Raw genomic sequence first — 21,579 nt, 5'->3', positions numbered from 1 at the left:
TGTGATGATTCTGCTACTGACTGGGAGCAGCAGGTTGAGCTCAGGCAGTTGTAGCAAGATCACTCCACTATTGTCCTTCAGCTGAGGGCCTCTTGCCTGTGCTTTCCTGTAGCTGCAGAATGGCAACAAGATGGGGAGTGAGGATGGGGGTCCCTCCTTAGCTCTGCAATTGCCATTTTCACACCAGGCAAGTTTCTTATCTCTTCACTTGAATTTTTTTTCACAGCTAAAATAAGCCATGCAAATGTTCATGGATCAACTAAATTTTCTCCCAAGTACGTATCAAGGAATTTGATACAATAGGAAAATTACCAGCTTGCTAGAAAAACATTTGTTTAGGGAAAAACAGCACATGGTGAAGCCACTGCAAACTTTCTCTAAGACTTTCACCATTGTGTTGTTCAGATTTTTCCTTGATGATTCAATTTGGCTACACATTGAGCTCTCCTCACTTCAGCTCTCCCAACTGATGAGAAATCTTTATTTGTAAATGGTGGATATGGAAAGAGAGCCATATATAGCTGTTTCAGATGGCAAATCTTTGTGGTTATTTACAACATGTATTGAAAGATTTGATTCCTTTATTCATTAAACCATGAGCTGGAGAAGCTGGTTCATGCAAATGTCCTAGATGATAAGAAGTACCCTTCTCAAATTGCAAAGGCAATTCATCCCCTGTCCCTTTTCTGAGGCTTGAAAGTAGAGTCCATTCCCTTACTATGGGTGACTTTTCCTCACTAGTAGTAGTTCTGCTTCTGGAGCAATGGCAAGATAAACGTGGAAGATACCAGGTGAACAGAGATCCTTTAGTTTCAACTAGGAGAGGACCTTATTAACAGAACTGAGCTTAAATGCATTTTCTGTGATAACATTATCAGTTGTCAATTCCTGCTGGGAGAGTTATGCCCACAAGAGGCCAGAACATTTATCTCCAGGAGGGCATCCTCATTCCCTCATTCTTGTCAGTCAGATATTCTATGAAACAAGTTCAGCTGGAGCTGGATGCTTTCATGCTGAGAAGAATGCAGCTTCTCAGTTGGTTACCAAAGAAAGGAGATGTGAACAAACAGTACATGCTGACTTTTTGTAGCTCAAAGCTTTGACAGGTGTCCAGGTGTAAGGCTGGAGATATGATCAGCTTCCTCACCTGTTTGTGCACTCCCTTCTGGAGAACAGCAAAGAACTAGTTCTGTGACTCAAGTGACTCAAACTTTTTTCCCAGCTTGGTGTAGCTCTGAACAAACTGCCACTTTCTTGTCATAGTGTTTAAGGCACTCTTTGCAAACTGCTTTACAGTGATGACTTTTCTGCTTACTGTGAGCAGGCTGTTGTGTTCTCTGTGCTCAAGCTCCTGGCTGGTTCCGATCCCTCATGGCATGGCAGCATTTTATAATACAGGGGGTTAATTAACTGGGGAACCATCTCTCAGATTCAGCACCACGAGAAGTGTCAGAGTAGGGATTTCAGAAAAGATATCAGAAGGGAGGTGTACATGTATGTATGAATGTGTGCGTATATTGTGTGTATATTTCAAAGGAGAAAATAGAGATGACTGACATTTGAAGCTGAGTGCAAAACTTAAACACAACTTTTTCTCATTCCAGTCTTGGAAAGTCATGGTGATGGGTGTGGGCAGGTCTCTGGCTGACTTTCTGAACTGCCTTTATGTCAGAACTCCAACAAGAGATTTGGTGCAATTTCTCATCCTATTGAGTAAAAGGATGTTCTATCCCACATAGTTTCCTTAAGAAACTGAAGGAAAGGGATCCTTCACAGATCTTAACACGCCCAGTGTATTTTTGCAGGCGCTATGTGCAAAATATTCAGTAAATGAGATCTCCAAAAGGAATGTTTCAATCTGCTGAACTGGATTACTTTATTCCCCCAGCTTTTGCACACTGTCTTATGCTCGTGGGTAGTTGTAGATTTTTGTCAATGTACAAAGGTTATTATTTCTATAGTTACGTCATTCAAATGCAGAGGTTTGTAACTGTGGAAGTAAAATGTGTCTGTGCTATTATTTTGTTCATCTGTTTTGAGCTAACTGCGTGTTCATAAGAGTCTGTTTGCTCAAATGACCTGCTCGGTTTTCTGGTTGGGTTTGCTGAGTTTCAGTATTTCAGTTTATAACTTTGTTTTTTTGTTATTTTTCTCCTGATGTGTTACAACTGCCTGCCAGAAATTCTGAAACTGTGGTCAAACAAAGTGCTCTGATGTTTCCTCCCAGTGTTTGCTAATTCAGCAGCACTTGAGCTGTTTATAAGAAGCACAGAGAAACCGCAGTTGAGGACTGTAAATGGCAATGCTGTGTGAACAAGTGATGCACACAGCACTGCACAGGTAAAGGAGTTTTAACCTGCAAGCATATCTGTCATTAATTTTAAGGCCTCTAGGAACCATGGTAGCTCAGCTAAGAGAGGAGAGATAAGCCAAGCAATTACATGAAGCAGCTCTGTTTGGTGAAGCACATCTTTTGGGATTAGCAGGGGCTCATGAGGCAGGGTACTGATTTGTGCATTGCACTGCCAAGTCTGACTGATCCTTCGGGACAGTCACTGTTACGTGAGGCCTCCTGGGAAATTTCTTAAGACTGGGATATTGACTGGGACAAGACTCAGAAAGTTTCCTTGGTGTGTCAGTATAGACTTTAATGCAACAATGCTTCCCCTGCTTGCTGGAGAGAACCACATCCTTTCTGCTTCTCTGCTTTGTGGACTTTCTTGCTGGGTGTACAGGTGAAAGAAAGTAGCCATGAGCTTTGAGTGACTGAAAACTGCTGTGCTTTTGGGAAGACTTAGAAAAATGGCAGGGATTTGAAAGCTGAGATTTTGACTGACTTGAAATGGGTAAAGAATTTGAGAGAACTTTGGCAGCAGTTGTTGGGAGAAGAAAAATGTCACCTGTTACCTCAGCAGATTACTTAAGAGCACTCTGAAGTGAGTCCCCAGAAAATTCTTGCAGAGAGACAAATGGGCAGCCAGGAGGAAATGCTGTACTCCCTGAAGAAACAACAAACTCTGGATGTTTACCCAAGCTGGGAAACCAAACAGAAACCATCGGTGTGCTGCTGGCTAAATCTGTGGTGTGCCAGTGTCTTAGGCACTGTGCAATTTTTATCACCACCTTCAAAGGTAGTGGAGGCTAGGGAAGGTCCAGAGAAAGAAGTCAATCCCTATGATTTCTCTTTGCCATAGAGAAGAGATGACATATTACAGAAATTGCAGATGCGTTGTATTGTCATGAATGGGAAGGGGAGTAGGGAGTGATCCTTCACAGTTCCTGTGTTTGCTAAATTGATTCAAAGGAGGCAAAGAGGAGGCACTCTGTCAAGCAGCAGTTACCACGAGAAATTCATTGCCGCAGGGTGTTATGGATAGCAGAAGTCTAAACAGATTGAAAAATCGATGAAGGACAGATAAGTTCTTATTAAAAGTGATGGCCTGGATGCAACCTCTGGATCAGGAGATCTTTAACAATTGCACAGGGTGTAAGAAGGAAAAAGACTGCCTGTATTCTATGTCATTACTTTTCCTCCCTCTCTGCCATCCCTCACTTTTTTTTTTTCTTTTTGGCCCTATTCTGGCTACTGCTGAAGAATAGAGAGAGACAGACAGACCTTTGCTCTTATAACTTGGCTATTTTTATAGGTCAAAACTAGAAAGGAAGTCAGCTACCCTGCAGTGCAGGGAACTAGTTTTGTCTTGCAGCCCACAGGTAATGTAAAGCACACTAAAATGAAGAGCATTAGGAGTCAAATGCCTGAAAATGTAGATGTGTTATAAAATGCCTATGTAGCTGGCATCTTTTTTAAATTTTTGAGTTAACAGGAAGCTGAGCTTGTTAATGAAGTATAAGTAACTACAATGTTTCCAGTTACTTTTCACACTTTCTCCTCTCGTTGCTACAGTCACTGATAATGCACCTAACGACTTGGGCATTTTTAACTCCCCTAGCAGTGACACCTTGGGTTGGAAGCTGAGGATGGCTGCCCTCCACAGAAAGGACTGGGAGGAAGCAGAAAGTTGGGAAGGAGGCTGAAGAGAAGATACTAAAATCCCTTGTATATGCACCAAAGCAGAAAGGTGTAACTCAGAGGGCTTGTAGCCGTGAGTGCAGCAGCAAGAGTCGTTTGATATTTGGGAGGGGAAAGAATCAGTTTTACGTTTTGCTAGACGACTGTACTGTAATACAGCAGTGCCTCCTGGCAGGGAAAGCAATGTAATGTAAAGCAATACTGCGTGGAAGAGCAGTTGGAGAGCTGTCAGGAGCTGAGTAGCTTGGAATGCTTCCATGAGAACCTGGGAGCAGCGAGCTGAGCTCACTGCAGCGTGGCATTCCCGTGCCCCAGGAGGACAGCGGCTGCAGCGCAGGCATCGCTCGCCACCTTCCAGCACGGCTCTGCTCTCTGGAGGAGGCTTTTCTAGGCAAAATAGCAAGAGTTCCTTTCTTCTCTTGGGAGATTTCTCTTCCAGCTCACAGAGCCCTTGTGAGTTCACATGCCAGGCAGTCCTGGGGCAAATGAGTTTGTACCTGTCAGCTGTCATTGCCTGCCACACAGGAGTGCTCCAGGGCACAAGGCTACCAGAGGGGTAGCAAAGGGCTGGAGCTCTCCAGAGTGGTCTGCTGGATCTCTGGATCTGATCTGATGGGGTGAACAAGGAAAAAATTACCTTTTTTTTTTTTTTTTTTTTTAATATTTTTGTTTCCAGAGGGTTTTGGTGCATGGCATTGGCTTTTGCTCCAGTTTTTAGTCTTTGGATATACTTAGTAATCTTACTTGTGGTTTCTACCTCTCCTTGCCCCCAACATTTTCCTTCCCTTCAAGTCCTCTGCCTCATTCTGTATTGCTACTATAAATTGCTTGGTATGAAGGGTCCTGTTTCTTACTTGAAGCCTCTGGATGCTATTAAGTAATCGGTGGAAAAGCTTGTTTAAACATCACAACCTCATGTTATTTTTTAAATAGCCCTTTGAGGTGGCTGAAATGCTACTGAAAGACTACTTTCCTTTAATACTGGACAAGGAACTTCATTAGGGAAGGGAAATAGCGTTCGCATCAGACTCTTTCCAAGTTACAGTTCATCTTTCTTTTAAAAAAGGGATGTGCAGTTTTATTCCCCCTCCACACCAGCAAATCACTGTTTATAATAAGGAGCAAAGGTTTTTTGGTTTTATTCTTTCAGTGCATCCAGAGTGTATTTTGTCAAAAATCCGTAAGAACAGAACAATGAATTCTGTGCATCTGCTCTCTAGCCGCAGCTTGAAACCAGCAGTCCTGGTGAATTATCCAGGGAGATTGAGACAATGTCCAAGCTGCACACATGAGAGTGGTCCAGCATGATGCAGGACCAGGGCACCGTGTCCAATACAGTGCTAGTGTTCCTGCTTTATCACCTCAGCCAGATTGCTGGATGATGAACATGTGGCCACGGGTGAGCTTGAACAGCATCTTCCACCATACAGCTGGCAAAAGGAAAGATTTAATTTCAGGTTTCCTTAGCCTGACAGGTCTGTGCAAACAAAAGTGTGAATTTTATAAATGGAAGTGCTGTTGTGGGGAGGAGTAAAAAAGAAGGAACTTAGTGCAGAAGTGGCTTGAGAAAGATGATGGATTATGAAGGCACAAATGAATTTGAAAGTAGCATGGGAAGGTTCCATGAAAACCTGTTTCTTCTGGACTTTGCACATAACATTGTGTATGATCAGGAGAAGGTCTCTCTTCTGTTTCTCTGCCATCTTCCTGATAGCAAATTAAGCTTTACCTTGTTATTTTGGCATGTGTATTAAGATTTTTCTTGAAAATAAGATTTTTCTTTAATATAAATTGCTAAACAAAATGTGGGCAGAAGCAATCACAGCCTCTCAGTACATAGGCCAAGAAAAGTGAAGCAGATGTGTATGGTAGGAAATGGATGCATCACCTCTTGCTTTTGTTGGTTTTAGTGGTCTTTGATGGCAGTTTGTGGGGTATTGCACAAAAATCAAGTGCACTGTAGATGTAACAACTGAGAGCTACTGAATTGAACAATCTTTTTAATAACTAGGAAGAGAAACTTGAAATTACAATGGCTGCCTTAAGCAATTTTCACAGATCTTAATGAGCTTAGATCTGTCTTTATGTAGGCACTGCTTGTGTTCTGCCAAAGGTTTAAGGAAAGACAGAATGCTCAATTGCAGAAAGTCTGTCCCAGTACATGAGGAGCAAGAGTTTATTCTGGCTGATGAAGCTGCCTTTGCAAGGCAACCTTTAGGCTGTTTTTGCAGATTTAAAAAAAAATTTAGTCAGTAAAATATTTCAGTTGAGAAAACAGGGAAAGCTTAAGAAATTCAGGATGCTTGTTCTCCTTTTCTAAGCTGGTGAGTAAGAACTAGATCTAATGGGAGGCCAACATCTGGTAGCTCTAGATTTTGAAGGACAAGGCAATGTGAATTCAGTTTTCAATCATCAGCTACAGCTTACTTTTCATTTTGAAAGGGTTTGTTTTAAATGTTCACCATGTTTGGACTTAATTGCTTAGTATGGTAGGTACAATAATGAAGTAAAAAATTCTCAATGGATCATGACTTTTTGAATTTTCAGGCATTATGATTCAAATGAGAAAATGTCTAATGAAAGTAATTGGCTGTTTAATAAATTTATAAAAATAAGAAAAATGTCAGCTGCATAAACACCTGTGAAATGGAATAAATGTTTCAGCTGGAGATAGTGCAGCTCTGGTTAGCAGAAAATAAGACCAAATTGAGAGCAGGTTATATTTGGTTTTAAATCAATATGGCTTAGTAGTTACCAGCCACTGATCATCCTTCATGACCTAGAGTGTAAATATAAAACAAAACTAAAATTGGTAGCTTTCAATTACTTGTATTTAAATCCAGTCTCCTCTACCACTGAATACTCTCTGAATAAATAAATAAGTAAGTAAAAGCACATTTAGTTGCTGGAATTGCCCTGGCTTTTCTTGTATTTGCAATGGTTTGATACACAGTAAAGGAAACTCCCTCTGTGTGTTCACATATGAAGTCTCTAATGGAGCAGTTGATCTCTTTTTTCCCCTCCCCTTCCTCTCTCTCATCTCCATTATCCTCCCCCCAAAGGGGGGCAAGCAAATTTTGAATTTCTTGTGTTTTAAAAACTTCTCAAAGTATGTAAGACTGAAGATATTGTTGAACATAAGTGCACCCGGCCTCCTATTTTCCTGTATTCTGTATTGTTGATACAAACTGCAAAAGAGCCTCAAAGAGGTTTTTCCTATATTATTACTGGTCACGTGTTTTTTCACTGCAAATTTGAACATTAAAATTAATTATGGCCTTAGAGACAGAGAGTCCAACAGTGAAATAGCTTGTAATTTATTTGAACTCTGAAATTCCACCAGTTAAAGTTGTGTAAAACTTTCCAGTAGTTTATTTATGTATTATTTTAAGAAAAAAACACCTTAATTATGAGTCTGGTTGTTCAATAAAACAGAATAGCTATCTGGCTAATCACTGCTGTGCTCTAGATCATTAATTTTCTTCTTAATAACAACAGGATTTTTTTTTATTTTCTCCTTTAAAACTTTTTCAATTATTTAACAAATGTACTTGATTTATGGGGACACTCTCTAGGATTTTATGCCTCAAGACAGGCACATCATGAAATAGCTGGAGGTTGGTGAGGAACCTCAGTTGGATTAAAGGCTTGCAAGTACTGACAGGAGTGGGAGTTGATAATTTGGATGGAGGCCTGCACAGAGGCACGTGGACAGCTCTGTTCTCAGCTACTCCTACTTAAGGAGTTGTTTTGTTTTGGTCTCACCTAGAAATTCAGACTTTCCATATGGGAACACACAGCCCTGGCTATGCGGAGGGGTTGCTCATAAGAAAGCCTGGTTTTCCCAAAGTCTGAAAAATTTTTCCTTGTGGAATAATGAAGTGAATCATTGTGCTCCTGTGCTAAATGTGGGGATTTTTAAATATGGCTTAAGCAATCATTTCTGCATTAGGTGTGTCACCAAGTCTCAAGGTTCCTGGAAGTGCATATTTTCTATGTGGCACAGTTATGAATTACATCTGGGCCTCCATTTGTCTGTTTGGGGACCCAGACCTGCTCTGTCAACTTGGTTTCGAGTTGCTTGAGAAGTACAGAACAGTCTGTATTCTAAGATTTCCTGACAAATGTGTGAAGTTCAGAGCTCTTACCAGGCTGGCTGCTAACTGGCCTGGAAGTCCCTAACACTGTGGCTGGCAAAGAATAAAGAAAACATAAAGATGGTTATGGGAGGCTGTTCAGCATTTCAAGTCCTGATGTCTGAGAACATGGTGGGGCATTTGCAACTGATGTTTGTCTGGTAGTGAAGGACCCTGCATAACAAATAATTAGCTAAGTAGTAAGAGTTCACCTGGTAGTTAATGCTGAATTTTATGGCTATGGACTTGAGGCCTCTTGAAACTGAGTAATGGCAGTAATAAGGTGTTTGTAGGGGTAGATGGATTTGGGGGGCTTTGAGGTCCTGCTCACATGTTTGAGAAGTATAATGGAATGCACTTATTCTAGATTTATTTGAACAGAAATGGCCAGTGAGATGAACAGATGAATGGGATGTCAAGTATGTCAGAATTTCCCTTTGCTTCCAGCTAGCACTGGACTGATGAGCTGGGTTCATTGAACCCCCTGTTTCACCCAGTCCTTGAGGGGTTATAAAGCAGAGGTGGAAAAAGCACTTGAGAAGAACGTTCAGCTTAGCAGAGCCTTCATCCCCAACAGCTGACTGTGATGCCTGCAGCCACTTACTGTAGGCATGAGCAGATAAACCTGATGTGTACTTGAACCTGGAAACTGGAATTAATTAAACAGTGTAATATTTAATGGCTGTGATAAGATTCCTTATAAGTTAGGATTTTCACTAAGATTGGTCCATTCATTTTTACTCACATGCTCTGTCTCCTAAAAGCTGTTGCAAGAATTGTTCTCTGGAAAATGAAAGCACTTATGCTGCTAAGAGGACTAAGGAGGGCCCTACAGGGCTCCACCTCTTAGCCCATGTGTGCGGCTCAGCAGCTTCTCACATCTGTTGGTTCTCTGGCTCCCTGATCAGTACTACAAGATCTCTTTCATGATGGATGACATTGGGGCAGCTCTTCACGCTGAAGAATTCCTTTGAATTGTGATGCAGAGCTATAGCTAAAACCAAGTAGCTCTTCCTGTTGTATTATCTGTGCCACTCGTGACACAAAAAACGTCACTAATGTGTTTGCTGCCATAAAAATTTTCTTAGTGTCTCTTTCAGCTGCTTAGGCCAGCTCCAAGGTTAGTGATGAATTAGGTTGAATTTGCCAAGGGTGTCTTTCTGTACTGACTTGAAGATGTATGAGGCTCGCTCTCCTTTGTTCTTCCTCCATCCTGCTTTAGCCATACCTGCATTGTGCCCTGTCAGCATTTTCTGCTCGGGAATGGCTGAGTGGACTTTGCTGTTAGCCATGCATCTTTTTTTTATTTAAAGGAGGTCTTCAGCGTGTCTGTTTGGCATAAATTGGTTGAGAATTTGCCGGTAAAAAGCGCAGGGGAGGGAAAGAAAAGGATACTTGGAGCCTGCGCTCACTGTCTCCCGGCAGTGCCCCCTTCCTGCTCTGGAGGAGGTCTCTGCTTGTCCCTGCGCCGGGTCGGCCCCTAGAGCACAAGTGCTCGGAAGCAGCAGTGGCAGGGTCGCTGTCTGTCTGTCTCTGGGATCATGTGGCAAAGGGGCCGTGCCTGCGGCCAGAGCGGCTCCCCCCGTGCCGGGAGTCACAGTACACCGGCGGGGGTAGCTCCGGCTGGTATGCACTGGCACTAATATAATCCCGCAGGACTGCGGCCATGAGACACAAGTGTGACATGCGAGGTATTTAAGGAGACACACCTGTTCTAGGCACAGGCTGGCTATTGCATGCCTTGGAAATGGAAGGTTTTGGTGGAGCGGGGAAGACTCTCATTTTATCCTCAGGAGGGCTTTGCTTTTTTCTTTCTCCCCAGTTGCACATTATTTTATAATTCCCTAACATTAGGCGGCCCTGTAGCCTGTTAGCACCGGGCTATTTCAAAGGGCAGGCTGGTGTTTGCAGGAGAGAACAGCCTCTGCTCTGAGTGATGGTTTGGGTGTAACTGCTCCCAAGAAAGGGCAGAGAATTTGGAGAATGTCATCTATGTGTGGGGTTGGGTTTTTCGGTCCTTTAGATAATTCAGATTTTGTGTTGTGTTGACCAGTATTTTTATTATAAGGCCTCTGTCTTGCAATGTAGAGCAGTAAATCACACGAAATTCATACCATCTTACAAATTTTGTACAAAAATATTTTGTCACTTTGAAATCTGAGTGTATTTCTCTCTCTTCCTTCCATCTGTCCCCATCCCAAGAATTACTGTGACATGGTTAGTCTCCATAAAAAGCAGCAAGTAAATACAAACTAAATCTCATGATTGCATAGCATAAAGAATTAAAATGCTTAGATTTTTATCTCTCTTTTTGAAGTTTATCTGACACTTGTTTGGCAGAGGATAATTTTTTTGCTATTGAAAAGGGGATGTATTAAGATGAATAAAAAAGAAATTGCAGGGTCTGTCATATGACTTGATTCCATCTGTCTGTCATGTCTTGCAAGTAGAACGGAATTCTTCTCTCGAATTTGATGTGCCTTTTTTTGATGTTAATGTGAAATCTCCTAGTTTGCCTTAATCTCGTTCTACATGGCCCTTCTTTCCATGGATTCCTGCACTTGGTGAGGTGTTAAGTGCTTGTTGGTTTGGGACAGCTCCCAGAACTGGGGCCAAGGCTTCTCCTACATTTGATAGATTGTTGTGTGGAAATAGTAGCCACTGGGCAGTCTTTCCCTCCCGTCTTTATTTTAAATAAGTTTTTCAGGTAAACATCCCGTGTGTCAGTTGTTTGCAGAACTGAAGTAAGGGCTGGTGGAAATAAGGAGGAGGGTTGTGCTCTAAGCCCTGGTTAGTTTGGGCAGTTTTGGGGGAAGGTGGTAATTCTCTTCTGTAACAGCTTTGCACTCTGAGTGTCGTGGTCTGGAATAACCAGTCCCTGAGTGGATGACAGACTCTCCTTCTCAGATACCAGAGGTTGTTGGCAGGGGAGGAGATCCTGGGAATGGAGACCCCTCAGCTCCAGCCTCACTTGGCCATGGGGTCATTGACCCCTATGACCAGGGGGTATAAATAAATATCTTTTTAATCCTAACCTGAAAGAGGACTGTAGTTGTATGCTGGTGTTCAGACCAGATCTAAACCCTCAAATAGTTTTCCTTCCTTGTGGGCAGACACATTTTTGTACATATGGATGTAAAAATACCTTTGATAGTGCTACTGAGAAGCAGAATATCTTGTTGTAAGAAAAGAGTGGTGCCTCCCAGGCTGGCTTTGGGCCTCTGCAAATCACATTTTGCTGCATAGCCTAAGGCAGACACCCCTGCTAGCTGGTAAAAGTGGGCTTTCCCTCACCTCTGTTCTACTGGGCTCTCCCAAATTAATATCTGTGCAATCAAAGATGGAAGATATTTATTCTGGGCTGTTTTGGGATTTTTTTTGGGGAGTGGGGGTGGAAGGGGTGGTTTGGTTTAGTGGTGTTTTTTGTTCCTTAACTGCACCCTGCAAAATGTCCTGGCTGAGTTGTTTCCAAATACTGGCATCTCCAGGGAAAGGGTTATAAATTGCTAATTTAAAGCCTGCAACAGGATAATTAACTAACCAGTTTGATGTAAATGGCTTAATGAGGCTTTACTAGCCCCTTTGAACTTAAAGTAGCACTAAAAAGTAAACTGTAAATACCTTCAAGGAACGTAGTGGCATGTTTGAATGTGGGGCTGCTTGGCTGTAAGGAGCAAGCCTGCTCAATTTGCCAGGAATCCACTGGCCTGTGTGACAGCAAACGTGTCAAGGGGGTGAGGGGACCAACCACGCACCCCTTGGGGAAGGCTCTGCAACTGCCTTGGTTCTCAGGAAGCACACACACTCTGATATATCAGGCTTTCAAACCTGTCCTGCCTGCTTTGGAAAATTTAAATCACAACCTCAGTTTAAATGCAACTGTAATGAATTTCATCAGGATTGAAGAAAAAAAAAAACAAAACCAACAGAAAACCCAAAACCCTGAGGGGGAGGCAGCCACTAGAGTCCACCCTAATTTTCCTGCAGTTCTGTTTGCATTAACGTCTTTTGGCAAGTCCAGGCAGAAACACTGATTACACTTTGTTTCAGAAGACCTCGTTACCGACTGAATCTGCTGAGACAAGGTACTGCAGCCCTGCAGCAGATTCCAGTTTCTGATGCATTTTTGGGACTTTGGGGAGAATGTCCAGACTTTCATTCTTGCTGGGCTGCTACAAAGTTCCAAAGGAGGAAGTCAACAACAATTAATCACCTAGAAAAGAAGGTCATTACAAAGTGGAAGCATCTTGTGTAGTTAGGTATTCATCTCACTTCTGACTGTGGAGGCTGGGGTGTTGGAGAGGAGAATTTCAGGCCCAAAGGCCCAAGGGAATTCCCCAAGGGAATATTCCCTTGAAGCTCTTCCTGGTCCCAGTGCTCCTCTGCTCTGCCTTCTCACTGTGCATGCACCACGCAGTGTCAACAACAATTCCAAGAACCTTTTCTTCATTGCTCCTCTGTCTCACAACCATATTTCACCTATTGCCAGCAGCCTTCCTGGGTACTTCCTGGGTACTTCCTGGATGTTTTGGGGGTTGAAGCACAATCCTCAGTTACTGCTGTGACCTCTGACACGTAGGATTTGGCTTTACAGCCAGCTTTGTTTGAGAGTGTTCCTGATCCTTGACTGTGCTTTGCTGCCTGCTCTGTTGTGCTGCTCTGAAGACCACAGGGTTTGTAAGGCTGAGCCAGACCAGACCAGGACTGATACAGAAAGAGGGCAAGGCCTGGCCTTTCAGATGGTGGCTCTGACTTGGATGCCCTAAAACAGATCATGATGCCTCATCCTCTGTAATGATGGCTGTATTTTTGTGTGGTTTTGTTTGGAATTTTTTTTCCACCTGGTATCGTTGTATCATTGGCAATGTTAATGCTGGCCTTTAAAAAAGTACCATAAAAGCACTGAGATCTGTGGTAGAGGGCCATGATGCAGAAGTGCTATGTCTTATTTTAAAAGCCATATCTGCCAGAGGATTCAGCCCTGCACTCTAATTATTCAGGTGTCTGTTGTATGCAGGAATCAAAATGCTCTGCTGTGGCCTTTAGAAGAGTTAATAACATGGCACTTTGCTCTTACGTGCTGACTAAAGCAGTTGGCACCATGGTACTACCTGCTTGCTGTGTGTGGGTTGGGAGCACAGCACAGGATTAATGTGGGGTTGTGTTGGCAAGGGTCTGGCAGCAGAGCTTGCCCAGCTGCCTGTGCTCTGCTGGAGCTGTTAATGCTTTACTTTTATAAGCACTAACCTAGAGCACATTTTAAAAAATTCAAAATACTCACTATTAGAGAGAGAGAGAGAGACACTTGCAAGCAGAAGAGCTCTGTACACACAGTGTTCATGGCTGGAGACTTCCTTCAAGGAATGCCACAACACCTCAGCCTGCCAGCTTTGCTATCTTGGCATCTGACTGGGAAATGCAAATACTCAATCTTAATCCTTCATTCCCACATGCTGACATGTATCCAAGGGGAACTTCTGTGAATGTTGTTGTTATTTCCATAGAACTTCAGCTGCTGCTTTGCTTCCCAGAACCTCCCCACCATGTGTCTCAGTGCAGTATTTTCCAGGTCTTTTGGATTTGTTTCCCTAATGGAAGGCAGGCTTTAGTGTGCATGGCCTTATCAGAAATCTGGACAAGGGAGTTGAGGGCACTTTCAGTGAGCTCACAGGTGGCACTGGGCTGGGTGGGAGTGTTGATCTGCTGGAGGGCAGGAAGGCTCTGCAGAGGGATCTGGACAGGCTGGATCCATGGGCTGAGGCCACTTGGGTGAGGTTCAACAAGGTTGAAAGGATGTTGTAGCCAGATGGGGGTTGGTCTCTTCTCCCAGGTAACAAGCAATAGGGCAAGAGCAAATGGCCTCAAGTTGCACCAGGGGAGATTTAGCTTGGATATGAAGGAAAAATTCAAGGAAGGGGTCATCAAGCATTGGAACAGGCTGCTCAAGGAAATGGTGGAATTGCCATCCTTGGAGATTATCCAAAGGATGTGTAGATGGGGCACTTGGGGACACAGTTTAGAGGTGGACTTGGCAGTGATGGATGAATGGCTGGATTTGATTTTAGGGGTCTTCTCCCGCCTAAGTGATTCTGTGATTTTATGTGGAGAAGAGGAATAAACCCTGTGATCAGGTTGTTTTTATAAGGCTCTTCTCTTTCTAATCCCACTCCAACAAATCCTTCCACAGATTTTTAGACTCCTCACTAAATCCTTTAAATAATATGATAATAAAAAAATCCCCCTTCTAATACACATTTTGTTTTGAAACCCACCAAACCTGACAACTAACTCTATTTGGTTTGTTGGCTTAAGAATCAGAGGGAAAATATAAGTAGAAACCCTGGGCCAGGACTCTGGACTCTGACTATCACTAGAGAAAGAACAAATGATGTGTAACGGTGTTTTCCTAACCTCTCCTCTGTTTTTAGTAACATGAAAAATTTCATCTGGCTATTGCTAATGTTAGAAAGTTGTGTAAAAATGAGAACATAATGAAGACAAATTTTAAAGTGGTGTCTGCTGCAGTTCTTGGGTGTGTTGTCTCAATTGCCTCCTGCTTAGAGAGCAGCTGAAAAATCCAAGTCCTTTTCCAACATGTCAAAACCAACTTTTCCAAAGGATTCAGTAGCTGTGCCAAAGCACCTTGCCTATTGGTAAGCAAATGTGTAGGGTTGGGATTGTCTCTGCCAGGGCCAGCATTCACACAGGCAGCTGGCTCTTTTAAATCAATTTGATTAATTACTATATACCTCCTTATTTTTCAATAGGCAAGTCCCGGCTGTTTCTTGCCTGCACAAGATTAAACTTTCACATTACATACTCTCTTATAAGAGACTTTGATTGCCTGGAGTAGGTCTGGGTGTGCAATGACTGCTCCTGGAAGGGTCTGGGGATTTGGCATTACTGTCAGGCTTCTTACATGAGGTTCCAAAGAAAGCAGCAGTGTGAGAGCCATGTTAGCATCTGTGATGGAGGATACCTTGTGATAAGAGGGATGTGACTTACTCAGGTTCTTCAGAGGTGTTGACTTGATTGGTTTGGGATTTTGAGGTGGTTTTCCTGCTGTTAAAACATGTTTTTTGAGTGAAGTGCCTGCCAAGGAAATGCCTGGAGAAGGGAATAGATTAAGCCAAGGTGGACTGAGTTGGGTCAGGGAAAGCTGGATGGCATCAGAACATCCCTATGGCTGGGGAGGCACGAGCCTCAGGATGTGTGTGTTTCTGAGCACCTCACTGTGGTGCAACAATGCCACAATTTATTCAGCCCTTCTCTGTGACAGAACTGCGTGTGGCTGAATAATGTGCAGCCAGGGGCTGAAAGCAGCTGGATCCTAGATACAGGTGTTTGGGAATGCACATTGCCAAGAGAGAGGCTTTAGTCCAAATGCATCCTCACTAAGAGAACTTCCTGCATCCTCTGGGTGTCTCTTGATGCTGTTACATCACTGGGCTCTGCTGGAAGTGGTAATGATGGACGAATTTTACTTTTTCCTTCCACTCTGAGGTGTGGTATCAGTGTTTGTTGTGGCTGTGAGCAGAAGTTGGTACGTGCATTACTCCTTGGGCGACATTCTGATTCTGTTTCTGTAGGTATAAAACTGCTGCGTTGTTCCATCTGTGTTAGGGAAGTTCCAGCCTCTCTGGCTGTTTTTAGGGTTTGGTTCTGCTTGGCTTTTTGGTTTGTTTTCTCCTTCCTTTAACCACTTTCCTTGCTGAGAGGGGAGAACTCCATGGGAAGTGACCCAGCAAAGTTTTAAAATAACCTTTTAATGTGGGTTTGGTTTTGGTTTTGTTTTTTTTTTAAACTCTTGCTCAAACTTTTAAATATGTGAATTGTCTCTGTGAATTCTGAGTGCCTCTGAAACCTGCCAGCCAAGCCTAAATCTTGCAGGAGGTGTGGCCACATTTGTGTTCTCACAGCTCTCTGGCACAGACACCTGGTACACCTGTGTCTCCTGCTAGTTTCAGTACTGTCATAACTTCACCCCTCATGCCTGTTTCTCTGGTACCTCCTGTTTTTCTCAAGGTTATCTTCTAAAAATAGAATCTGTTACACATTTTCACTCCCCCACACCCACCTTGAGGACAATAATTACCAGTGAGATGGTTTTAATTATGCTGAAAGAAGGAGGGTGATGCATTCTGCTCTGCTCTTTGAGGCATTTTTTTTCTGGCAGGGAAAAAAATTGCACAAATTGCTTAGTAATTTCTTTAGGTGACAAATATAAAGTGAGTAGCTTCTGAAATACTTAAGCTTGAGTATTTAAACATTTGATAAATCATGGATTATCTGAAGAATAAAATTATGATGTTTTGGCACCAGCAGAATTCAATGCAAAGGTTTCAATCTGAATAGAAAAATCTCCTGATTTCTTTAGTTGTTGTTAAACTGGTAGATAGCTGTGATATCTGTGGCATTCATCTGTCCAGATACCAAAGCCATGCTCAACCCAGGCGAGCAGAGATGCTTTGGGTGATGCAGTTATCTGTCAGCAGCCAGAAATGAAAACATTAAGAGCATTCATAAGACAGAAAAAAACTTCTCTAAAATGAAAAAAGAAACAACTGAATGAAAGCATGTAAGTGTTTGAGTGGATGATGCTGACTTTACTGTCCTCTAAACTATGCCTGCAGCAGCCCAGAGCTTATTGTCATATAAACCAAGAGAAATAAAAGGGAAGCTGTCTCTATAGGCTGCATGATGGAATTGGTGAGCAATTGCTCCAATAGCAGGGTGCTCTGTGTGTGGTAGTTGCCTACAGATAGAAATGCCGTGTAGAGGAATCATTGCTGGCACACCGGCACAGGCTGGCAAACAAAACTGTTTGGTGGAAGGATAAGAATCTACTACAGCTCTTTAAAATCCCTCATTGTGATCACCTCATGATCAAACATTACTTTCTCCACTGTGAGTAAAAGCATAGCACATTTCACAAATCATCTCTTAAAATCAAACCAGATTGGTGCATGAGAGACCAAGTCAGCACAAGCATGCACTGTGCTATACAAGTAGCACTGTACATTCTTAGGCAAGAATGTACAGTGCTACTACACAGAGCTCAGAATGAAATGGGAACAGTGATGCTGCTTCAGGTTTTACAGTCACCTCTGGGCTCGACTTTGACGATTATTTATTACCACTAATATTGTGCTTTGTAAATTTATACAGTGCTTTATGAATTAAGACATGTTTCCTATTTTAAAGATCTTATAATCTTGTGGGCTGATAAGGGGTGCAGATTATCCCTTGGATGTTCATAAATAGCATTAGCACTAAGAGTTTTATTAGCACTGGGTCCTTTCAAGCCTGTGGCTCTTTCTTAACAACACTTCCCTAGTCAGGTGCTGAAATAAGGATTTCTGCAGTATGATGTTCCAGGCTGGAATAATGTAGGCATTCTTTGGTTTTGCTTATAGTGAAAGAGCCAAACCCAAGCAGAGTACCAGCACAGTGGCTCTGGCTCTGCATGGGTTTAATCCACAGCCTTTGCTTGCCTCTCTGAGACTACAGATCTGGAGTTTGGGGGATGGCAGCAGAGAGCAGGCTCCGGAGGTTTGTGTGTGTGTGTGCTTGCGTGTGTTTTAAATAAACAAACAATGCAACAGCAACTTCAACAAATTGTGAGCGGTGCTAATTTGTTATAGTGCTGTCTTGCCTTCTGGCAGTGTTGATTTAGGAGAGGCTGAGCAGACTGGAACGGGTGCAGGGAGCTGCCGGTTCTCTTGCTCTGTATATGGTTCAGCAGAAAATACTTTTAAGGGTCCTGTCCTGAGGAGCTTTCAGATTACAGGGTAAAGCACATACATAGGCTGTCAATCCCCTTTTGAAAACCAAATCTTAGGCGAAAGTACCTTTCCTCCTGTTTTGCTCCACCCCTCCTACTTTCTTAAAATGAAGAGAAGTTTTAAGTCTTAATTCATGACAAAAGCCTGTAATTTGTGTACTTTGAGGACTGCCAGGAAATCCTTGGCCGTGACAAGAATAGCGTGTAGGGAAGGAAAGGAGGAAGATCCTGTGCTTTGGACTGTAGCAAAGTTTTCAACACCCCATGACCTTGCTGGGCTGCCTTTCATAACGTGCCTGGGGCTGTAATCCCCCAGGCTGAGAAGCTGTCTGTCAGGGAGAGCTGGCCAAATGTGTCCGAGGTATCTCCAGCCCTGGACCAGTGCTGTGCAGGGCTGCAGGACAAAGCCAGCAGGATGGGACCCTTGCTGGGAAGAGGTGGATTTTGGAAATATAGAGTGACCTCCCTGCAGTCTGTGAGCTGAGTTTAAATAATACTTCAAGTCTCAAGTGAAGAAGACAGAAGAATAAAACAGTCAAAATAAGAAGTAGGGGTTGAGGAAAAGCAGCCAAAGAAATGAAGAATTCTGAAAGTGAGTAAACTCTGCTTTCCCATTATGTCATCTTCAGCTTGGAGCGATTTGGATGCAATACAGGCAGTTTGCAGAACTTTGAGTCTTTTAGGCCTCCTGCTTTTTACAAGCAATAGTGGCTTTCTGGCCTCCTCTCATTTGCCAGGCTGAGATGTGCTGAGACTTCTTGGTGGCTGCAAAGAATCAAATACAAAGGATTCAGGGTGATGGGTTAAGCATCTGACTTGGAGGGATGTTTGGTGGGCAGTACAGTCCTAATACTACTGGGACCAATTCTTATAGTGGTTTGATTGAAAGACTTCACCAAAGTGAAACTTAAAACCAAAGATTTCTTTGCTAAGTACAGGCCTGTGTATGGTCAGTTTTTGGGGAAAAGCAAAGGGAAAAAAAAAAAAGTGGATAAATTATATAAGTGATACATTTAAGGTATCATTCATGTTAAGAACTGTTGCTGGATCTATAGATATGGGTAAAGGGAATGAGATTTTTTTCTTATTGGAAATAAACAAGACAGCAATGCTTGTTTTGTGTGCACTGTGCTCAGCACTGCTCTGGCTTATGGTGAGAGAGATGACATTTTCGTCCAAGACAGTTACTACACCCCCAGCATGGAAACTTGCTGTTAACTATTGCAAGCTCCTGATATCAGCCATATTGAGTGTGCAGATGCTCCTGTCCAGACTGCTTCTCTCTGCAGAAACGTTTGCTGAGTCCACACAAGAAATGAAAATAAACAGGCCGATTGGGAGGATCTTTATCAAACCTGTTCCCATTTTTCCTAGTACTGTGAGGCTTTGTTTGCTCTAACAAATCGGGTAACTAAGGAGTCTGAGTCACAGTCACTAGTTCTAGCTGCCTGCCTCATCCCTGTCCTGGAGACCCCTCCCCAGCTTCAGGGACAGTTGAAAGGGTCACGCATTTGCTCCAGTATTACTGCATTTCACAACCTGCTATCAGCTTGTACCTGTGGTGACTCAGAGCCCTAAAGCAGTGCTGCAGCTGGGAGTGTCCTGTAGGACAGTCTTGGTTGGAAGAGGGTCATGAAATTCCTCCGTCTCCACAGTGCTGGGTGTGCTCCTGCCCTCAGAGCAATGCTCAGCATGAGGCTACCACCCCATGCACCCCCTGCCAAGTAGCCTACCTTGCTTAAGGACAGGGCCCAAGACTGACACTCTCTAGCATTAACCGGGAGGTAGCAACGATCCTTTAGTCATGTCCTAAATTCTTGCACTGTAAAGGGAGAGTTCTGTACAGGCTCAGAGGTGGCTGGCAGACAGAAATTTTGCATACCAAAGGGACCTTTGAGGTACTTCATTCAATATGTTGTTGTTATTTTTGTGCAATAGGGAGTAAATAAATGAATTAGCATTGGACATTGGATCTGCCTTTACTACTTGCAATGCAGGTACAACTAAAACTGAGTTTGCTCAGTTGTAGGATGAGAAGAAGAGCCCAGTCTACTGCTGGTTACTAAGTGGTCATGAGCTTCTGAAGCTTTGTTTTGTGCCTCTGCTCCTGAGATCAACTGTGCTCTGCAGATATGCAGGAATTTTTAATGCCAGACTCTGGCTGACAAGATCTGCAATGTCCATGCCTCTCCCCTTCTCCTCCCAGTAGAGTTTGGGTAGTCATAGTCTCCTATGTGTCAGCAGTGACAATAAATGTATAATATACAAGCACTCTCTTTAGGAGTTGGCAGGAACATTCATTTCTGACTGCAGGGAGATGTTCTAACACTAGGAAACACCTTTGGTTGAAGCAGTTCTCTGCTAAACTCTGCACTAGAGGGGAATACAACTATGGAGAAAAGCTCTTGCTCCACAGCGGCAAGAAGCAAATTGATGTAATCTGGATGGGGAAAAAACCTCATGTTTGAGCTGCTGTTCAAGAAATACCTTTATGCAGCATTCAGCCTGTGTTAAACTGAGAATTGCTGGTATTGCTGAGGGTTTTGCAGAGTTGTGATGCTGGGAGATGCAGCCAGAGTTCAGGCTGCTCTAATGCTGTGCAGAGCAGGATCTTCTGGAGAGAGGGGAGCTCCAAATTCCTGGGGCTCTGGCCCAGGATACTTCAAGCATGATAGTTAACTGTGGGTTGGCCTGTTCATGCTGGCAGTGGTCTGTTCAGACTAGTTCAGCAAATGCTCTTGGCTGAGCACAGCCCAGGTCAGTAGGCAAACAGTTGCTTACATTTCACTTCTTCATTGTATTGACAAGATTTAAAAATCTTCAGCCTACAGCAGTCAAAACAGGGTGATCTGAATACAAAAGATCTATTATTTCAGTGTGAAAGGGGTTTGGTTACAGAGTTGTGGGGATAAGTATGCAGGTGGGAATGATGGGAACACTGTCCTGGGCCTAAGCCCAGCAGATGTTGAGGAAGAATTAACTATCTTCTTATACTCTGCCCTTTTCATGACAACCCATTCCATTTCTCAGGCCTGTGTCCTCCTTTATGTTCTCTCTCATTCAACATTAAGTATTATAGGTCTTTTTAATTTGGCCTTTTATCTTTTAAGGCTGATAATCAATAGTATTCTCACTTTTTAAATGTAAGATTTCTATCTCCAGAAACACAGCTTCGAGACATGAAGCTATCAATGTGATAAGAGCTGTGCATGTTTCACTTTACCATGAGGGTCTAAAAACCCATGTTAAATCCCTGCCAGGCTGCAGGCTTATTTCTGTACTGGTTTTTGGTGGGTTTGGGCTTTGTTTGTTTGTTTTCACTGGGGCAGTATCACCACTCGTAGAAAGGAACCTGTTCTTAGCATCTACCCTGAGACCCATAATCCCACTGGAGCTGATTAGAGGAACTCTGTGGGAAGGATATGCACTGCAGAGGATACAACCAGCTTATCAAACCTAGGGTACCTGTGCTATGTGCCTTTCCCTGATGTGGAAAATACAATGTTGCTTTTTCCTTTGGGCAAGGGAGAGTGGAATTATAGATCTTAAGTTTTGCGACGCTCATACAAGCTGCAGTTCACCATGAATCAACTCGATCCCCAGTCTCCAAGAATGGAGATTAAATT

The 21,579-nt window shown here is 43.1% G+C and overlaps 1 protein-coding gene across 1 annotated transcript in view; it reads left to right on the top strand.

The window, feature by feature from the left end:
• The window catches only part of HIC2 (HIC ZBTB transcriptional repressor 2), a 56,705-nt gene that overhangs the window by 19,024 nt on the left and 16,102 nt on the right, over positions 1-21,579 (top strand). The gene's annotated exons all lie outside the window — the stretch shown is intronic.

This window comes from Motacilla alba, chromosome 15 (genome assembly GCF_015832195.1).
Source record: "Motacilla alba alba isolate MOTALB_02 chromosome 15, Motacilla_alba_V1.0_pri, whole genome shotgun sequence".
Classification (NCBI taxonomy): domain Eukaryota; kingdom Metazoa; phylum Chordata; class Aves; order Passeriformes; family Motacillidae; genus Motacilla; species Motacilla alba.
The sequence above is the reverse complement of the archived record's forward strand: the minus strand, read 5'-3'. Positions and strand labels throughout refer to the sequence as shown.